General features: G+C 34.4%; 1 long non-coding RNA gene across 1 annotated transcript; it reads right to left on the minus strand.

Moving 5' to 3' along the window:
• Positions 1 to 13,237: 13,237 nt before the first annotated feature.
• On the minus strand, positions 13,238 to 13,963 carry LOC145723953 (uncharacterized). The gene is made up of 2 exons (XR_014176888.1): positions 13,579 to 13,963; positions 13,238 to 13,482 (listed from the first exon to the last, which is right to left on the minus strand). It is a non-coding gene; the product is annotated as an uncharacterized LOC145723953 (long non-coding RNA).
• Between the last annotated feature and the right edge of the window lie 2,576 nt (positions 13,964 to 16,539).

Genomic DNA, 16,539 nt, shown 5'->3' on the forward strand with positions numbered 1-16,539 from the left:
CGTGAACAGGCGGATCATCAGTCCGTCAGCAAATTGACTTTGCATGTTTCGGAAATGGTCGACAACTACTCCGTGACGTTTTACAAGACAAATCGCGACGGTTATAGCTAATTCTTGGGTGCCCTTTCACAAACAACTCAACCAACAGACTACACAATGTACCGCTACTTGTTCATTGTTTTTGTTTGTTGCTAAAGTTTTAAAACATTTCAGTTTTTGCAGTGGCGTATTAAGGCAATATTGTGTCCGAAGTCCGAAGAACTCAAAGAAGCCGTTTCTTGGGTCTAGAATAATATTTTGAAAAACACAATATTTACTACTAACACTAGATGTTTTACGATCTGCTAAAATTAGAAGCAATATCTTAAAGGAAACAACTGTATTCTCTGTGCATAGTATACTTATTTGGTGAACTTGGAAGAACTTACTGAAGAAAAACTGTAAATATTAGTTAAAATCCAAAAAGTAAATGTTATTCCAGCAAGAATGCTAAGTTAGTATTTCAAGTTTGTTGCAAAAAATAGGTTTCCTAATGTCTTCTAAAATGGTAAATTATTAAATTTATTAGGTTTATGAAACCTGTTTTCGTCAATTTTTTCATATTACAGATGGATTCTTAACAAGTTTGGTGGAACTTGTTGTCCACTTTATTTCTTCATAGTCTTTAAGACTAGTAACCATTTCTATTTTTCCTCAAAACCTTCTTCTTAAAAAATTCTTAGCTTAACGTTAAGTGAAGAATACTGAGTTCTACTTAGGGAACGTCTAATTTTCCGGTCTCTAAATGTTTTTACAGTGCTGATGATGAGTGAAAAAAACAGTTTTTTATGCTGATAAATTGGTACTTATAGTGAGTTGATAAGCCGCTTGGTGTATATTATAATCTAGTGATGAATAAAATACCGGTAAAATAAATATTTAATTTACCAAGAAAATTTGACCAATACAATTCGACAACTTCAACTGATTTAAATATTTGTTGCACCAAACCAGTTTTTCTTTAATAACACGAGAACGGTAAAAGTTATAATACAAAAATTGCAATAGACCAAAAATGTTTCTAATCACTTAATTTAACCCAACACCGTAAGTTTGCAAGACCGTTTTTGCTTCCAGTATACAGGGTATGCAAGTATGGTGGTTCACTATTTTTGTCACTTTGTTCGCAATTTTTAAGATAAATTTACTCTACACCACTGGAAAGAGGTTCTTTTAAGTGGTTGAACCACTCTGAACTCACAAAAGTAAGATATGAGAGAGTTACAGGGTGCCCATATTTCAAACCACAATTTCGACCGATTTGAAAATTTGTTGCATCAAACCAGTTTTTGCTAAATAATTCAAAAACGGTGAAGGATATGAAAAATTTGAAAGAGGAAAAATGGTCGTAAAAAACTGCTAAACTCAGCCCTGGAAGTTTCACAGTCCGTCAGTGCCGCTACTATACAGGGGGTGCATGAAAAGTGTAGTGATTCAGATTTATGACTCTCAAATTAATGACAGGAAAATAATACTGGTAAATTTTTCTGTTTACACTGAATTTTACTTTACTTTACCGGTCATGATAAATTTACGCCATATCATTATTATAATCCCTAATTTACAGGGTGTTCCTAAATTAGTGTCGTAAACTGTAAGTAGAGATAGTAGGTACATCCAAAAATATGGGAAAAAGTTTTTATAAACATACTCTCTTAAATTATCCTTCTTCGAGACTATTGGAACCCTTTTGGAGCAAAAAAATGTACTTATTTCAATTAATTTGAGGTTCTTTGGTATAAATATGCCCTTTGCTGTTCAGTAGAATAATCGAGAAGTTAATATCTCCTCAGACCAGATTTTGCAGGACTTTTTTCTCTGAATGAAATGGCTTTTAACTAGAAGACTGTATTATCGCTTGTATTCGATTTCGAAGACATTACGCCACTGGGTAACTGCTAGACATTCAATTTTTGGAGTTGAGCTAACATAAATTTGCCATGTTAGAGTTGCAGTTCTATGCTGATTTCTGCATCATCATACTTCATAATACTAACAATTGCGGCATGCAATTGAATTCATGAATACATAGATGTAATTTGGTAAAGTGCCGGCACTGGGTGCATATTTTACGAGCGCTGACTGTGTTTGCCCATTGTTACGGTTTCGCTGAAACGTTGTTTTTGAATGTTGATTTAGAACCAGCATTTGTTATTGCGGTCGTGATTGGCTGACTGGATATGCCTGCCTTTTGTTCAATTGCCCTTTTCTTTTTCGAATAATTTCTATTACAGCTCGAATTTACTTAAACGCGTTTTCTGCAATTTGGAGTAAATCGCAGTTTTGAGTCACATTTCGCTTGAATATTTGAACAAAGCAAACTGCTTCGTACCTGTAAAGTCAAGATTTCCCCGGCACTTACGCTAAAGGCACATCAAAGAAATACACGGGCCCTTTATCACTCGCCAACATATTAATGCAATATCATTGCCCATCAACTCCAATTACTTTCCCGGCCTTATCGAGGACAAAAATCAAAGCATACGGTCCAAAGGAGCCAGGGCAGGATTTCCATCCCCTCGCTAATTGTTTTAAGGAGCCCCACGCGAAAGTGTCGCTTTCAATCAGCCGAGTCTGGGGGGGCGACTAATCGCGTTTCTAGCCCGTCCAGTCAGTTATGCTCATTCGATTAACTTATTAGATCCAGTCTGTAACATGTTTGTGTGTCACAGGGCACAAATAATGTCTATAACACGACAGAAATAGTTATTGAAGCATTAGAACAGCAAATTTCCTACAGACAAAAACTCAGATGAAAATAAGGTGAAAATGCAATTACGAAACGAAACTGGTCCAAAAAGTTGCAAAAACAGAGCTAAAACTAACTGCGTTAAATACATTAAAATTGGAAGAAGACTTGCAAGAAACAGAAGTAAATAACCTTAATAACCTTGCACCAAAAGATAAAGCGTCAGGTTGAAGATTGGAGGATTTTTGGGCAAGCTGGAAGAGAAATTGCTATAGAGAGTTGCAGAAGAGCAAATGCTAGAGTTGTTTAATCTGGAAACTTCAGGGACTGCAGACTAGTAAAGATGTAACCAAAATCTGTTGAGAAAATGAAGATAAAAAGACTTTCTGTTCAAAAAAGATCACACTTGCAATGCAATTGATAAAGCTTTAGTTAAATCCAGACAATATAAAGAACTTATACAAGTTTTACCATACCATACTCTATTAAGCATTCACTTGCAACTTTGCAAATATAAGCAAGAAATGCTTATTTTTATTCAATAGACCCGAAAACAATCATTTCAAAAGCTTCACGATTATTGAAGAAGCCTTTTCAGTCAATACGGTAGAAATAAGTCAAAAATACATCAATTTGCGACATAAAAATGCTGATGGAAGATTCTTCTTGCGATAGGTGGATGGTACTACACCACTTTTGAAAACTTTTTCAAAAGTGGCGTCATTTCTTGGACTTTCTGATCCAGAAAGTTTTACCGGACATGAAATGAGGCGCTCTTCGGCAACATTATTGGTCAATGCTGGAAGCGATATTACCGGAAAAATACAAGTATTACCTAAATACCGCAAAGTTGTTGGCCTCTCCAGTTCTTCAGAAACTCCAAATCAAATGGATTCGAAAATTGCCGACCAGAATAAGTTTGTTTTTGACATAAATGTTAATGTTAATGATAATTCCAAATAAAATACTATAAAATTATAAGTACAGACTTTGCAGGTAAGCGTAGTGTTATGAGTTTATTACACGACAGTGTATTAGAAGGTCTTTAATCCACTCCAAACCGACGTATTAAACCTTCATAATATACCGGTCGTGGATAAAATTAATGTTTTATAGTAATTTTTGTTAAACTTCTCTTAAAACTCACAACAATGATGATGCATTTCGATGACGACGATACCACATTAATAGTCGATGACCTTGACGTGCACTTATCCCCATAACCTAAAATTTTTAGACAAACAAACTAAATTGTTACTAAGTCACACCAACTACCTGCGCATCAACCTGCAACATGGCGGCCTTCACTCTTTTTTTGAATCGAACAAGTCTATCAACATCATAGAAGCTTTTATCGGCAATCTAAGTCCTATCTGGTGGTGCATATCTTAAGTGCGGACAACCCAAATTAGATTTTAACCATATTCATTATATTTCATTTTAGATGGAAATGGACCGATTTTTTGTCGGGCGAAAACAAGACGAGTCACAGTCTTAGCACTTTTTGGCGTGCAGACTCAATCGAGCGGTGGTTTAGATCGTGATTGACTGGTAGCTTTCAGTAATGGCGACTGTAGATTCGAGATGTCCGATTACGGAAAAATAAAAGAGTGTGGTGTTCTAGTGCATTAAAGGGGGGCGGCAACCGACCCGTATCAGCTTAAAAGGGGCAGTGACTTGCGATTTTTGACAAGTAATTTATTCATCTTTCTCGGTCGCTTTTGTCTTTGATAAGTGCACTGCTACTCAGCGCCGTACCGACCCGTTTTGAATTTTTTTTTGACACGCTACAGCTCCGCCCCTGGAACGGCAATAATAAAAGAACCACCAAGTTGGCGGCGTTTTATTCGCCGGGTTTCCCTATAATCAAAAAATTTATATTTTATTTTTGTTATCGCTTTTACGATCGTTCGTTGCTTGATGGACCTGTGGAATATGCTTTATGGCATAATAATGGGTTTCTTATTGATTTCTTGGTGGAAAAATGACGTTGCTGTACTTAATTTTACAAAGCATAATCTACAAAACAAATAAGGCTGACTGAGAATGTGCGATTTATAAATTTAATTACCACCAATTGAGTGAATCTCTCTTGTTAATTGCTTATTAAAAGTAAATCCATTAACCAAGGCATCAAAGTTTTAATTGAAGGGCAAAAATGAGGATTTTTGATGTAGTTTTCATGAGAAAATATGTATTAGTTTCTTTTATTTGTGCTGTCAAGTAATTATATTTAATTTGAACAAAAAAGTGCTATTACCTGTTTTAGAGCTAGTGGGAGTGACGAGTGAATTGTCGTTCCTTTTCTATTACTTGTGCAATGAAGACCTCAAGAAACAAAATTTTTTATTGTTAATTTCTACAGCTTCCTTTATCCCTTTATGAACTGGTCAAAGAGATTGAAGATACTTTTATTAGATTTTATACAACTTTATTTTACTGACATAAAACAATAGAAAGACATAAGCACACTCGAATAAGAATTACCGTCTATCTTCCTTAACCTGAGTATCTTAAATTGACATAATGTTTATGTAGTATGTTTTGTAAAATTGATTATTTTAACATTCCCTTCCAATTTTACAATACATACACATCAGTATAATAGTAAAATGAATATCAATACAAGAACTTACTTCTATAACAACTTCTTGAATAACATCTGACAAAATAACCTCTAACAATCTCCTTGCTTTTAAGTTTTCACTTAAAGATTTATAAGGCTTCTGTGTCTGTTTACCTTTTAAACATGTTTCACATAGAGTTTTACTAGGGTATTTAGTAGAGTGTCCCATTCTTTTATGCCATAAATCATTAAGTTCAGATTCAGTTATATGCGCTTCCCCATTACCAATATTCATGCATACTAGATATAAATTATTCTTTATGTTACCTTCCATTATTGTTTGGCCTTTCTTCTTAATCACAACTTGTCCATGTTCAAAAACAACTTTTAGTCCTTTCTGCTCCAGATTTTTCACAGACAGAAGATTATAATTCAAACCTTCACACTCAAGAACATTTTCCATGGTTATTTTTCTACCATCACTTGTTTTCAGTTTTAAAATTCCTTGTCTCTTTGCTGTTACAGTTTCTCCCTTCTTGGCCACATTAATTTTAATGTCAATATTTTTCACTTGGATTAAATACTGTCCTTGATTTGATCCAATTAAATTATGAGTTGCTCCACTCTCCACAATAAATAGTATCTCATTACTAGTTCCACTTGTCAATGCTTCACTATTTTCATTAAAACTGCAAAAAGCTACTTCTTCTTCCTCTGCAATATTACATTTTTCTTGTTTGAATTTAATTTTCGTGCATTCTGATTTTTTGTGTCCCCTTATACCACAATAATGACACTTGTATGGAAAATATGGTCGTTTGTTTATTGGCTGACTTCCTGGATGTCTATATCCTTTTCCAAAATGTTTTCTTTCTTCATCTCCTCTACCATAAAAAGCATGTGGCTGTGATGTGTCTACATTCTCCTCTTTAACGTTTTCTTGTCTTGATTCCTCCATAAGTAATTTGTTTTTTACAAAGTCAAGAGAGATGTTACTTTCCCCTTGACAAAAAATAATATCAATTGCAGTGGTAACTACTTGATAGTTCTCTGGCATTGCAGACAATAACTGTGTAACTATCTCTGTGTCATTTATGTTTCCACCACAGTTTTTTAACTCTGAGACTGTTTTCTCAAATTCAAACAGAAATTCACTTAGTTTTCCTTTTCCAAAGTATTTCATGTTTCTTAATTTCTTCTGCAAATGTACCTAGTTTGCTATTCCTTGCTTTTGAAAAGTACCTTTCAACTCATTCATGATTTCTTTAGTTGTAGTTTTGGTTTTCACCATTTCAAGAACATTATCAGCCAATAACTGTTAAATTCCGAGCTTTTATATCGTTTTTATTAAAAACTGCAAGTTCATTTGTGGCTGTTGATTCCGGAGGATCTTTCTCCAACATTTCCAAAACACTTTGTTGCTCAAGACTCAATCTTACTCGAAACTCCCAATGTGAGAAGCCGTTTCCATCAAATGGCTTTACAATTAAATTACTAGGGATTGTCGCCATAATTTGTCTTATCCTTCAGGTTTTCAAAATACGTTTCACAACAGGATAATTACTGCTTACTTTTCCGGTTTTCCTGGACTGGGCCCATAACCTGTTAATTTCTACAGCTTCCTTTATCCCTTTATGAACTGGTCAAAGAGATTGAAGATACTTTTATTAGATTTTATACAACTTTATTTTACTGACATAAAACAATGGAAAGACATAAGCACACTCGAATAATAATTACCGTCTATCTTCCTTAACCGGAGTATCTTAAATTGTCTTTAGATGACATAATGTTTATGTAGTATGTTCTGTAAAATTGATTATTTTAACACCAATAATATACAGTGTCCTATTTATTGAGTTACTAACTTTTGAAGGCAATGACAGCCTTTACAGTGCTGCTTTCTTGTAGGTACTAAGAACAATTTTCATGATAAATATCTCAGCTGAAAATTGAACACAAATTTGCAAGAACCGTATTCTTCAATATGGAAAATCTCGTAAAACCATTAAATTTGAAACCCTCTGTAGTCTGTACATATAACAGTGGCTTAACTTTTAAATTAAGCCAATTCAGTTTTATCACTCAGAGACGTCCCCAACATCAATGCTTTTTGATATGGAAGGAGTAGTTTGGAAACCACTAATCTCAGATAAATCAAAATAAAACTTTATAAAATCACTATCATCACATAAATTCACATTTGTGTGTGAAGTAAGTTAGAAAATCAGTGAAAACAATGCCCTAAACATAACTGGCCCATGTTAAACAGCATAAGGGATTGTCTGCCACCTCATAGCTTACCAATCTATATAATCTTCAGGAATAAATTACCAAAATGGCCAGATGTTTTCTATTTTTACGACCTCTCCCGTATACTCCGTCTAATTACCGACCACTATCTGATTAGACCATCTGCCTTTGACCTTTTGCACATACGGGGATGTCCAAAAACGTTTCGCACTTTACCCTTGCCAGACAAAAACTTTGCTGCAAACACACCCTGTATACGGTGGTAGTGGTGGGTATATTACGAGAATGAATCAGCAAAGGTGACTATGAAAACAATTGACAATCTGCTGTGCAGGATGGATAGATAGCGCCGCACCCCGACTTCTCATGTCACGTCATTGGTTGATTGATATAAATGACGTAAGGATGATCGCGAAATACGAGGGAAATTCCATGGTTTTTTTACCACGATGATGCGTTATTGTAGCATGAAATATAGATAGATTTACAGTAGAAAAATAACATGAAAATCGATTTTCAATTGGGCAGTAGACAAAAAAAAAATAGAAACCACGACTAATGCGATCGCGACTTTTGTTTGTTCGACTGTATGGGGGATGACAAAAGAACGTTGCGCGTTAATTGACAGGTAGCGTGATGTCCATCGCGGTCACGTGACCGAGCGCGTCTTTTTTTGTCCATTTCCCGTTGGAAAAGTTAACTGATTATTATCGACGGCGGCAATTTACTTATTGGGTAATTAAGGGGGGAAAATTGACTTTTCATGGGAAACGGCACATCGAGGGTGCGATCAGTGTTTCGATAATTTACCGGTATTACGACGTTTTCCATAATATACAACGGGTGAAGGCAAATGTTTGTTTTAACTTTAATTCGTTTACAGTTTTATACTGATTTTTTGTATTATTAATAATTATTGGTGGTTATAAAAGATTATTCAAAATTTGGTAGTATACTGAAGTCGATGGGGGCAGTTTATCTAATCTGGTTATACCGGAAGCAATTACCTACTCGCATATTTTAAATGAAACACCCTGTATACTGTTTCTGTGTTGGATTTTACGACAATTTCTAGACATAGTTTATGTATACTATAATGTCATATAAATATCCCTATTTGTTTCTGAGATATTTACTATTTTATGTGAAGTTAGACATTTGCAATACCTATAAAACAATTGTAATTTTCGCATATCAGAAAAGGTTTTTTTTCTTCGTTTTTATACTTTGTAGTGTTAAACAAGGTTAGTTCTCATAGGGGGTGCAGAAAAAAGTCAAAAATGATAATAAGGGGTGGTCAAAAATTGGCCTCAAAAAAAGAAATCAGAGATGTAAAAGCGGTAATTTTCGGGTCGGTTATTTTTGAATTTTCCAATTTTTTCCATAAATTTACCGGAAACTTTCTGAAAAATGTTGTATATCTAACCTCAACACTTTTCAAAATAATATGAATTTTTCAAAATAATTGAAAATATTATTTATAAATTTATCCCTTCTGGACAACACATTCCCGGTATAAAAGCTTTAATCTTTCGTTAGCGTGACATTTCTACTGTATATGATATACAGGGTGATCAAAAGACAATTTCAAGGGCTACAAATTGGTATATTGAACCACCCTGTAACTGTCAACATAACAGAGTTATGGGCTGTCACAGTAAAAACTGTCAAAATCAAACAACTCAGTTTTAACAGTAAATAACTTACTTTTTCGACGTTTTAGGTAAAAACGCTATACAGGGTGTTCAAAAGAGAATTTCTAGGGCTACAAACTGGTATATTGAACCACCCTATAATTGTCAAAATAACCGAGTTATTGACAATACAATGGAGTAGTTTACAGGGTGATTTTATAAAAAAAATACCAAATATGAATCTTGTAGATATTTGCATATACTTTATTCCTAGATAATTAGTATACAGGGTGTCCCAAATTTGAGCAACAAACCACACTTATAATTTTTTATTTAATTTTTGGAATCAACGTCAAAATTCTAGGCCTACTTGATCTAGCAGCCTTACTTTGACCACTCTCCTCGAAAGCAGAAATTCCCAATTTGAGCGAAATTTTGGTGCACTTTTCCAGAAAATCGTTCCTAACTCCTTTATTTGAAACACCCTGTATAAACACATCGTATAACACAAGAAAAATAATAAATGGAGCTATCACATGACGTTGAGTGAGCAAGACTAAGTTGTCTCGTTTAGCCGCTAAAGGGCGTCAAAGTTGACTCTCGTTTTTTGCAGTTTTTGCTCAATATCTCAGAAACGTTTCAGGTTAGAGGTCTTAAATTTTTTATTTTCAAAATTAACCTCAACTGCCTAAATACCTTCAGGTTAATAGTACAAATAATAGTGTTTCCCAGTTTCAAATTAGATAAAAAAATCGCTTTGATTGAGGAGAATCCAAAATGGTCGCCGTTAGTATAGTAGACCCAGAAAATCCCTAATTTAGACTAAATTTTTGTGCACTTTTTCAGAAATAACTCACTTATTTGGAACACCCTGTATAAAACCACCGTATACCAAAAGAAAACTAATGAACGGGGCTATCACGTGACGTTGAGCGGGCACAGCTAAGTTGCCCCGTTTAGCAGCTAGAGGGCGTCAAATCACTTTTTTGGTACAATGCACCCACTCTAGAACCAACCCGGTTTAACACTACAAAACAGAAAAACCAAGAAGAAAACGTCTTCTGATATGCAAAAATTCCCATTGTTTTATTACATAAAATGGTAAATATCTCAGAAACGAATAGACATAGGTATATGATATTATACATAGAATCTGTCGAAGAATCCAAAAAAAAAAACATTATACAAAGTGTTCCATTTAAAGTAAGCGAGGGTAACTATTTTCGATATAACCGAAAGTGCTACCAGTTGGAACATATTTTAGATAAACTGCCCCCATCGGTGGATCACCCTGTATTGGACGATCATACTTAAAACTAAGCTTGGTTGGTTCAAATTGTGACCACAGAAATGAAAAAAATCTCAGTCTGAACTACATTTAACATAAATTCAGCTTAAAGTACGACATTGCACATAATGATAAGAAATTTGATGGTATTTTTTAGTAATAAAAAATAGTTCTAAAATATTAAATAGTTCCATTTAAGAATAAGCAAATTGGTCAATACTTTCCAGTTTTTAAAATTACAAAAAATATAGATATACAGGGGGACAAAATATCAAAATTCCTTAGGTAGGGTCGATTCAAAAAGATCTGATCAGACTTTATGTTCACTGTAACATTATTTTACTAATTTTGTTTCATGGTTTTGACGCATTTTGGAACATATTTAAGCATTTCGGGCTTAGAACTACTCAACCTTGAAAATTGCACAAACTGCACGACCGGATTAAGCGGCAAAAAAGGGCATCGCGAACAACCATAGGAAGGCTAAAGTGTCAGTTTGACTATTTTCCAGTCGGCCGAAGTACTATACACCCCCTTGTAAACGTAAGCGGATAACGAATGCATGGATGAGGACAGCAGCGGCGAACCAAGGGAACGGAAAACATGTTGGTAGCCTTTAAAAAGTTTTCTCCTCGCCAGGTTTATATAAAGTTGGTGACAAAGGCTTTGTCCCACGGTCGCGAGGACAAAAGGCCGTCAACACTGCGGGTGCAAACGGGCGTGAAAACCGGCCTTTATGCCGCGTCCACTTAGCTCTTGTTTACCTTTCGGTAGCCGGGGATTTTACGCTACATTAGTCGAACACGAAAATGTAATGAAAAGATGATCATTCTTTTGAGGTACATATTGCTTTTGCGCTATTTGAACACTTAGAGTTTCCGTGGAAATTATGAATATTTATTGTCTGATGCCACACTTGGCGTTATTCCACGTAGGAAAGGTCACTTCTGTTGGAATCCATACTTTATGTAACTGTAATTTTATACAGTGTGTTGTATAGTAATAATATTAAATTATTTTGCGCTTGGCCATTAACAAATGGATGGATCAACAACACAATTGTTAATTAGGTAATGTAAAATAGATTAAAACAATATTAATAGCGTATAAACCCCCTTATAGGATTATGACATTTACAAAGAAATCATGCACGCAATAACTTAATAATTTACTACCAAGTATGATGGAAATTGTTCATATTTTGATGTACTACAATTTACACTTAAAACGCGGTTTCTGAACACCCTGTATTTGTTCAATCGTGTTGCGGTTAGGCAGGTTAGTATCAGGCGAAATGGCAGTTCAAGAGAAACATTTTGTGCTTTTTACAGTTGCTAAAACCCCAAAAATTACGGAGATCCGGAATTTTCTAAATTTTGATGCAATTTTCAAAAAAACAGTCAAATATACAGGGTGTCCCACGACGAAAGACATCGATTGATATTGGAAACAGTATAACTAGGAGAGTTTTGAAAATTTGGCAGGATACTGATGTGGGCATGCCCAATCTAACTAAAATATTTTCTAGATGGTTGCACTTCCGTTTATACCGGAAGTCGATCACAACTTTCTTATTTTAAATAGAACACCCTATATATTATTACATATTTGGATTCCTCACAAAATTCTGACCAACTTTTGTGTATAATGCCGTATGCCTATCTCTAGCCGTTTTCGAAATATTTGATGTTTTTCCAAAAAAGTGACAGTTGCAACGCTCAACATACTTTTGTACTCTGTCAAAACCGTATTTCATTTTGCAATGAAATTTTGGGTTATTGTAAATAAAGGATTGTTTTATTAAACTGGGGGTGCGTAATAACCCATTTGTATACAGGGTCGTAAAAAAAAAATCATAAACTTGCCACTAAAAAACATAAAAAATTTCAAGTTTTTTAAATAGAAACCCACATTTTTTATGACGGAATCATTTTGTGCATTAAAAATTACTATAAGTTTCAATTTACTTGCCTATACCTAAATCCAACCCATTTCGTTTTATTTGACAATAAACATTTTTTTTTCATAAAACTCCAGATTTCTTGAAAATTTCTCTCTCTAATTACGTGTGGATTTATGTCACACTAGTAGTGTGAATTATGTCTATTGAACATTCCATTTTTAGTGAATTTGGCCTCGTCGCTCTAAATAATATTATTCAAAAACAATTCTTCTCCATAGTGACTAGTCAGCAAAAACTCACTAAAAACCACTCTCTTCGGAAATTCAACCTCTTTTAAGTGTTGCACTAATTTAAATGAAAAAGAGTGAAATTTATGTTTCTTCAGGATCCTTTGAATTGAGCTTTAGGATATACCTGATCCTACGGAAACTTGTCTTATTGACGAAGTTGGATTTGCAACAAAATAGCCCAAAATTGCAATTTCTACATTTGTATTATTAAGGATTGGTTTTGTTTTAATAGCGTTTATCTTCACAGATCCCGTATTCTTAAAATTTTCAATTATTTGCTTCACAGCTTTTGGTGATGGCTTTGGTTTTTCTGGATAACGAGCGGCAAATACCTCACATGTTCTACTCACAACTTTATCACATTCTCCGTAAATAATAAACAGATTTAAGTAATCTTGGTTTGAATAACGTAACCGCTACGGTATATTTGCAGTTGTCAAAACACTCAAGTCACTAGTGTTATTAACATGCTCTGCAGGTCTAAAATATCACCGTGTGTCAAAGCATGGCAAGCTAGAGTACCAGCTAATCCCAACCATGCATATAAGTTTGGCTAAAATGAGTTTAGCTAAATTGAGTTACAAAATATTGCATTTATATAAATTTTGCTTACAATTTTTATAGAAATTTGAAACAAATTCCAGATGCTAGTTTTGCCCCTTTAACAAAAATCTGGTGGCACGATGACCGAACAGATGGATAACAGTATCGCGTGACCTCAACCCTCGGGAAGCGACCAGTCACGCGACCATACGATTACTCTATTCCCGTGACGTCACAAAGTTAAATACCTTGCCTGATGAGATCCTTTATTGATTGACTAAAAAAAGCCCGGAACAATTTTTTTTTTTGATTTTTCAGTTATTTTCCGACTTACGTCGAAAAAAACAAACTCATCAGTAAACAACCAACTCACTCCACTATCTCGAGAGGCCTCCTTGAGACCGAGCTTCAGCTGTCTTATCTTAGCCGAAAACCTTCTTGAAACCGGCGGCCTCTTTGAATGTTTTTTTTGATCGTGCCGATGATAGGAGATTAATATTGCCTAGCTCTTCAATGTGACCATACTGTCGACCGATTAGATTATTGTAGGAATCGGGGACCTTGGTTTTTCTCGGCAAATTCACTAAAAATAGGTATTATTTCTAAAACCGCAAACATAAGTAACGGCGATTGTGATAGCAACAACTACTATATACCAAACAAACCTCTGGTTATCAAATATCAGGCGCGTTCCTAAGATATTTTTGAAGTAATTCACATTTGGTGTCAACTGAGTGTTATTTTTATTATCATTTCTCATAAATTTATTAACTAGTGGATTTTCCCGATGTACCCAACCTTAATTATTAGAATGCGATTAGCTAACCGAACTAATGTGCACGGAATTATAAAAATGTAAGAAATTTTGAATTCAAGGAAATACCGAGCATAAGTAACAAAACTTGTCAACTATTGGAGTTTCAAGAGATATTATATTGATTGTTAAGCAGTAAAATTGAGAACTAACAATTTAGTAAAATAATATAATAATATACAGGGTGTCTAAAAAGTCTGGAATATTGCAAATATCTCGAAAACTGCTGATTTTATTTTTCTCAAAATTTGCGTCTTGTTAAAGTAAATAACAGCGCATGACGTGAGGGTGAAATGAGGTTCGCAAGTATACAGGGTCAGTCACAAAGTATACCAACTTTCTTAATTCAAACCTAACACACTGTATATTACTTCAGATTTTAAGAGTACTCATAAAGGCCAATTCAACGATCTACAGTATAAAAAAAAAATTAAAAAAATTAAAAAAATAATAAAAATAATAATAATTATTAAATAAACAAATCACATACTTCCTGCTGCGTTCTCTTACGGTCGCCATATCCCACCATACTTAAGATGTCAGTCTTTTCCTTCTCACTCAAAAACACCATTTTAAGTAATAGGAAAATTTGCCAATTAATTTAACATTATATTGACGTTAGCTGTCATTGTTACACCTATCATTGTTATAGGTAGGTACAAAAAAAAAATCGTATATCGTTGAATTGGCCTTTATAAGTACTCTTAAAATCTGAAGTAATATACAGTGTGTTAGGTTTGAATTAAGAAAGTTGGTATACTTTGTGACTGACCCTGTATACTTGCGAACCTCATTTCACCCTCACGTCATGCGCTGTTATTTACTATAACAAGACGCAAATTTTGAGAAAAATAAAATCAGCAGTTTTCGAGATATTTGCAATATTCCAGACTTTTTAGACACCCTGTATATGTTTATACTAAACTGATGTTAAAGAGCATTAAGATTAACAACTAAGTACCACATATTACAGTATTTTGAAAAATTTGATGATTGAATTTGGATTAATAACAGTATAAAAATCTTTGACGCCATTATTGGATTTTCGTTATTTTTGTAAATGTCAATGAGATACGGATTATAAGAGTAGCTAAATTTTTGATCTCTTGGTCCTGATTTCAATAGAAGAATTCCTTGCCTCAAAATACCAAGATATCTTGATATTTCTTTGAAACATAATATGTAGGTACTGAGTATAAAAACTACAAAAGTTGAACTCATAATTTTCAGAAAGTGAAATAATCTGCTCAGCTTGTTTTGTGATGAAATGTCACAGGCTTTAGTACAGCCCGTTTCAATAATTTTGAAAAAACTTAACCTAACTTTTTTTTTATGGAACACCTTGTATAGTAGGATATTTGGATTTTACTCAAACATCTTTCAAAAAGCATAGATATCTTAGCTTCAACTGTTTCCGAGAATTTGACCTGTTTATAAAACTATTTGTCAATTCTACCACTCAAATTGACTTTTAAATTTGGTTTGATTTGTGATGAAAATATTACAGTCTAAACTAAACGTTCTTAAACTCAATTTAGTCAATGTTGGAGAAACGGATATTAGTCACATACGAAAGTTTACTTGTACTAATACCATTTGCCAACCTGACATTTGACATGAATTTGAAAGGAGAATCCGCGAACTTAACAAGTTTTTTTGGTCACGTGATGGTCAACTTTCGAAATCAGATTCATACTCAGAACATCTCTTACAGGAACGGTATAGCCTTTTCTGAAACGTTTTTGACCTGAAATAGGAGTTCACACAAAAAAAGCTTGGATTTTTGTTTTTTGCAATAAATCCTTTGTTGAGTACAAACTCAGTAATATGTTTTGATCTCAAATGTCATTTTTATTATGTATTTTTATATTTGCACTTCCCCCTTTCTCTCTTAATTTATCTAAAGGATAAAAACCCAGCATATCTCATAAAATTGTGACAAACCAAACTAGAGTTTACCAACCAATATTTTAAAATATAATTATTATTTTCATCAGTGAAGTAATTTATTTACTTGACGAGGTTAAGATATTTGTAACCAATCCAACAATGTAGGTACCATATATTTGGAAAAATTGTAAATGGATACAACTTTGAAGCTATTTGGCTAATTTCAAAGTTTTTAATAGTTGTAGTGAGTATGCATTGTTTAAAAGTACAAAAATAATACAAATTGAATTGAAATATATCAGAAAATCCTTAACCACACAAATAGCAGGGCGGCAAACCCAACACGGCCCTAAACAACCAAAGCCAATCCTGCAAAAATTTACATGTCAAACGCCACAAAGCTCGCACGCCCGTACACACAACAACCGACAGACAATATTTTTTCCTGAAGGGGGCGGGGAGGAGTTATATCGATCCACTCGACCATTTTGTCCGTGCCCCCCGCCCGGCGCACCAATCACAACGCAATCCGCGCAATCGCAATGGGCGTGTCCCGCTCTATAGCGAGGGAGTGGGGACACGACCCGCCCCGAACCGGTGACGATGCTGCCCGACCGGTCCTGTGACTCG

This window comes from Ips typographus, linkage group LG2 (genome assembly GCF_016097725.1).
Source record: "Ips typographus isolate SLU linkage group LG2, UJ_Ityp_2.0, whole genome shotgun sequence".
In the NCBI taxonomy this organism is placed as follows: domain Eukaryota; kingdom Metazoa; phylum Arthropoda; class Insecta; order Coleoptera; family Curculionidae; genus Ips; species Ips typographus.